Genomic DNA, 6,000 nt, shown 5'->3' with positions numbered 1-6,000 from the left:
CCTTCTCCCAGACCCTTCCATCATTTCTCCATGGCTACTATTCACCCTGATGATTCTCTTCTAGAAGATTCTCTATTAATCTCTATTGCTGTTTTATGTGTGTAAAAGACTTTTTAAAATTAAAATGTTTTGAGGTAATTGTAAATTCATATGCAGTTGTAAGAAATCACACGGACAGATCTAGTGTACCCTTGACTCAGATTGTCCCAATGGTAACATCTTGCTAAACTATAGTACACTATCACAACCAGGACATTGACATTAATACAATCAAGATACGAAACGGCTCTATCACCACAAGGATTACTCCTGTTGCCCTTTGATAGATACACTCATCACCCTTCCTCACCCCATCCCGAACTGCTGGCAACCACTAATCTGTTCTCCATTTCTATAATTTTCTCATCTCAAGAATGTTATTAGGGGCCGGGCGAGGTGGCTCATGCCTGTAATCCTAGCACTCTGGGACGCCAAGGCAGGAGGATCGCTCGAGGTCAGGAGTTCAAGACCAGCCTGAGCAAGAGCGAGACCCCCATCTGTACTAAAAAAATAGAAAGAAATGATTTGGACAGCTAAAAATATATATAGAAAAAATTAGCCAGGCATGGTGGTGCATACCTGTAGTCCCAGCTACTCAGGAGGCTGAGGCGGAAGGATTGCTTGAGCCCAGGAGTTTGAGGTTGCTGTGAGCTAGGCTGATGCCACGGCGCTCTAGCCTGGGCAACAGAGTGAGACTCTGTCTCAAAAAAAAAAAAAAAAAGAATGTTATTAGGCTGGGCCCAGTGGCTCACGCCTGTAATCCTAGCACTCTGGGAGGCCGAGAGGGGTGGATCCTTTGAGCTCAGGAGTTCGAGACCAGCCTGAGCAAAAGTGAGACCCCGTCTCTACTAAAAAAATAGAAAGAAATTATATGGACAACTAAAAATATATATAGAAAAAATTAGCCGGGCATGGTGGCGCATGCCTGTAGTCCCAGCTACTGGGGAGGCTGAGGCAGGAGGATTGCTTGAGCCCAGGAGTTTCAGGTTGCTGTGAGCTAGGCTGACACCACGGCACTCTAGCCAGGGCAACAGAGTGAAACTATGTCTCAAAAAAAAAAAGAATGTTATTAATATATAAATAGAATCATACAGTATGTAACCTCTTAGGATTCTTTTTTAACCCAGCATAATTCCCTCGGGATTCATCCAATTGTTGCACGTATCAGCAGTGCATTCCATTTATTGCTGAGTACTATTCTGTGGTATAGATATATCACGGCTTCTTTAACCACTCGCCATTTGGAAAACATCTGCATTATTTCCAGTTTTAGGGTATTATGAATAAAGCCACTATGAACTGTCATGTACGAGTTTTTGTGTCAACATGAGTTTTCATTTCTCTGGGATAAATGTCTAGGAGTGCAAATTCTGGGTCATATGGTAGTTGCCTATTTAATTTTTTGAGAAACTGCCATGTTGTTTTCCAGAGTGGCTATACTATTTTACATTCCCAGCAGCAATATAAGTGTGATCCAGTTTTTCCACATCCTCATCAGCATTTGGTGTTGTCACTTTTTTTTTTTTTTTAGCCATTCTGATAGGTGTGTAGTAACATAGCCTTGTGGTTTTGATTTGCATTTTCCCAATGGCTATTGATGTTGAACATCTTTTTATGTGCTTATTTGCCATCTGTATATCTTTTTTGGTAAAATGTCTGTTCATATCTTGTGTCCATTTTCTAATTGGATTTTTTTTTTACTGTTTGGTTTTCAGTGTTCTTTATGTGTTCTAGATACCAGTCCTTTGGTGGATATGTGGTTTGCAAATATTGTCTCTCAGTCTGCAGCTTTTCTTTTCATCCTCTTAACAGAGTCTTTCACAGACAGAGTGAAAGTTTTTAATCTCTATGAGGTCCAGTTTATCAATTTTTCCATCTATGGCTTGTGCTTTTGGTTCCAAATGAAGAACTCTTTGCCTAGCCTCAGGGCCTGAAGATTTTCTATTTTTTTCTAAAACATTTTATAGTTTCACAGTTTACATTTAAGTCCATGATCCATTTAATTTTTGTATAAGGTCTGAGGTTTAGGTTGAGGTTCATTTTTTTTTGCCTGTGGATGTTCAATTGCTCCAGCACCATTTGATGAAAAGACTATCCTTACTTCATGGAATTGCTTTTGCCCCTTCGTCAAAAATCAGTTGTGCGTATGTGTGTGAGTCTATTCCTGGGTTCTCTATTCCATTCCATTGACCTATGTGTCTATCCCTCCACCGTTACCACACTGTCTTCATTACTGAAGCTACATAGCAACCCTTAATATTGGGTAGAGTGATGCCTCATTTTTTTCTTTTTCAAGATTATTTTAACTATATTAGGGCCTGTGTTTTTCCATATAAATTTCACAATAGGTTTGTCTATATCTACAACAAACCTTGCTAGGATTTTGATAGGAATTATAGTAAACCTATAGATCAATTTGGAGAGAATTAACATTGTTATTACATTGAATCTTCAAAACTATGAACACAGTATGCCTATTTATTTAGATCTTATTTGATTTTTCATTAGAATTTTCTAATTTTCAGCATATAGATCTTGTACATGTTTTGTTAAATTTATACCCAAGAATTTCATTCACTTTACAGTGATTGTAAATGGCATGGTAGTTAATTTCAGGCTCACATGTTCATTGTTAGTATGTAGAAAGACAACTTTTGTATGTTGAACCTGTATTACACAACCTTGTTGAGCTCACTTATTAGTTCAGGTTTTTGTTTTGTTTTCTTGGAATTTTCTATGTAGACAATCATGTAATCTGCAAATAGGGACAGTTTTATTTCTTTTACTTGCCTTATTACTGTGGCTAGAACTTGCAGTACTACGTTGAAAAAGAGTTGTGAGAGTGGACATCCTTGCCTTGTTCCCAATCTTAGAAGGAAAACATTCTGGTCTTTCATCCTTAGTATGATCTTAGTAGTAAGTTTTTTGTACATCCTATTTATCAAGAAAAGTTTCCCTCTAAGTTTGCTAGGAATTTTTATTGTGCATGGATATTAGTTTTTTCAAATGCTTTTTGGGTTATCAATTAATATGATAATATTTTTTCTTCTTTAGCCTATGGATATGGTAGATTGCACTGATTGATTTTCAAATGTTGAGCCAGGCTTGCATATTTAGAATAAATCCCACTTGATTGTGGTATATAATTCTTTTTATACATTGCTGAATTTGATTTGCTAATATTTTATTGAGGATTTTTGCATCTAGGTTCATGAGAAATATCAATCTGTAGTTTTGTTTTTTATATTTTGCATTGTCTTTGCCATTTTGGGTATCAGGGTAATATTAGCCTCATAAAATGGCTTGGAAGTTATTCTGTTCTCTTCTGTTTTCTGGAAGAAATTGTGTAAAATTTGGTATTGCTTCTTCAAATATTTGGTAGAATTCTCCAGAGAGACCATTTGGACCTGGAGATTTTTTTCCAGGGCATTTTCATTACAAGTTCAATTTTTTTCTAATGGTTATAGGACTATTCAGATTGTCTATTTTATCTTGGTTGAGTTTTAGTAGTTTCTGATTTTCAAGGAATTGGTCCATTTCTTCCAAGATGTTAAATTTATGGCCATAAAGTTATTCATATTTATTATTCTTTTAATGGCTACAGGATCTGTAGTGCTACCCATTTCATTCTTGATTTAGTGATTTGTGCCTTCTCTCTTTTTATCCTTTTCAGTTTTGCTATTTATTCAAGTAAATGTAAATATTCAAGTCTACTGATGAACCCACCAAAGTTATTCTTCATTTGGTCACTGTGTTTTTTTATTTCTAGACATTTGATTGTTATAATTTCCATCTCTGCTAAAATCACCTATCTGATCTTGCATGATGTCTACTTTGCCCACGAGAACCTTTAACATACTAATCATAATTATTTTAAATTCCCTCTCTGATACTTCCAGTAGCTGTGCCATATCTCAGTCTGAATCAGATCGTTGCTTTGTCTCTTCAGACTGCTTTTTCTTGCCTTTTGCCATGCCTTTAATTTTTTGTTGAAAGCTGGACATTGTATATAGGGCAGCAGATATTGAAATAAGTAAGTCCTTAGTGTGGGACTTTATGTTAATTTAGCCAGGTGTTGGGCTGTGTTGAGGTTGGTTTTCTTACCAACATCAGAAACTTCTAATTCAAAATCTTTTTTTGTTCTCCCACTTGGCTTTGGGGCTTCCCTTTGTGCTGCTCCCTAGACAAAGTCTATCTCTTAAAGTTCTGCTGTGGTTATTCCTAGAGGCTTGTTAGCATGCTGGCGGGTGCACGGGTGGCAGCAGGGGAGGGGATTCTCTAACATTCTAAGCTTCAATCTTTGGAGTGCACAGTGGGCTTGTGTCTCAGGGTGTAGCCTTCATAAATGTTTCTGTTTCTCCTTCAGGGATAGAGCTTCCCACCCCTCCCCCACCTTCCAGCTGCCATGGGTATCCACCAGTGTTTTCGGTCTACAGACTTGAAGCCCTTCTCTCTGAAGATTAAATCTTTTGTTTTTTCCTTAGGTGAGATGGGAGTGGAGTTGGGTGGAGTTCCCTCCCCTAGTTGCAGTGGTATTTCACCAGGTGCCTTCAGACCAAGTCCTTCCTCATGTCCTTATTCTGATAGGCCTTTTGTTCCTTAAGGGAGAAGGGTCTGGGTAGATTTCTCAGTGTTTCCTGTGCCAGCACCTTAAGTTTTCTCTGAACTTCCCCTGATCGTCCCTGTGAGAGCCAGTTGGGGTTCCTGGAGGAAAAGCCTGCGGAAGCATGGGAACCCCTCTCCCCAGGCCTTCACGCTCTCAAGCTAGCCCATACTTGGCCATTGGTTCAATTTTCTAGCTTGATCTTCCTACCTACTTCTGTGGCATCTGGAGGTTTCTGCCCTTGGTAAGCAAATGCTCAGATCCTATGTCTCGCAGGAAGTGCCTCTCCGCAGATTTTGAAATGGCCATGTGCTCTTTGAACTCAGTCTTGTTATTATAATTTCCAGTCTGTCCAGATCTTTTCTTGTAAGCATGGGAAGGGATTTCTTGCAGCTCTCCACATCTCTGAGCAGAAACCAGAAGCCCTATTCAACCACATTTGACCTATAAAAATGTCAATTTCATATGTTCCAACCTAACAGACTATGACATAGTTTCTGGAGAGTGCACCTTGTTTTGCTTCAGCCAACTCCAACTAGAGATTTCTGGAAAAGATTGCTGTGGGTTATTCTACACAACTCACTGGGAGTGAATCCCCCCATGACAGTGGTCCTCAAACTTGAACGTGCATCAGAATTGCTGGGAGGACTTGCTGGAACACAGACTGCTGGGATTCTCTCCAAGAGTTTTTGATTGAGTAGGTCTGGGGCAGGGCCCAAGAATTTTCATTTCTACCAAGTTCCTCAGTGGTGATACTAATGCTGCTCTTCTGGGGATCATACTCCAAGAACCACGGCCCTCTGGTGCTTCTTGGAGGCCCAGGGTTCATCTGCATGTCCCACTTATTCATGACTTTGAGGGCAGATGTCAACCCTGAGAGGCAGCAATTAGGTTCTCAGTTGACCTCAGAGAAGTGCCAAGTGTAAAGTGTCAACAAAGAATTCCTTTCTCCAGAATGAATATTAAAAAAAGTAAAGGTTTACGTTTTAAAATAGCAGTAGCCACAGCTTTCCAAATAGTGGATGGCAGCCTTAGAGATAATGGTGCACAGACTACATGAACTTGGTTTTGAGGACCACGGTGACACAAGCAGCACTGTCCTTAGGGTCCAGGTGTTGGCTGAGCCTCACGTACAAGTAAAGTGCCTCTGAAGGCTTTCTTCATATGTTTCTTTTGTCATGGATCTTCCCTAATGCTCTGGTTTTGTGCTGGAGTTTTAGTAAAGGCAAACCAGGCTGCTCAAATTTATAGAACAAATTCTATTTGGCATTAGTCACAATGAACAATTCATCTATTCAGTCAAGTACGTACCACGTGATTATTATATATCTTTCAATGTTTTAGGTGCTGGGAATACA

This window comes from Eulemur rufifrons, chromosome 30 (assembly GCF_041146395.1).
Source record: "Eulemur rufifrons isolate Redbay chromosome 30, OSU_ERuf_1, whole genome shotgun sequence".
Lineage (NCBI taxonomy): Eukaryota > Metazoa > Chordata > Mammalia > Primates > Lemuridae > Eulemur > Eulemur rufifrons.
The sequence above is the reverse complement of the archived record's forward strand: the minus strand, read 5'-3'. Positions refer to the sequence as shown.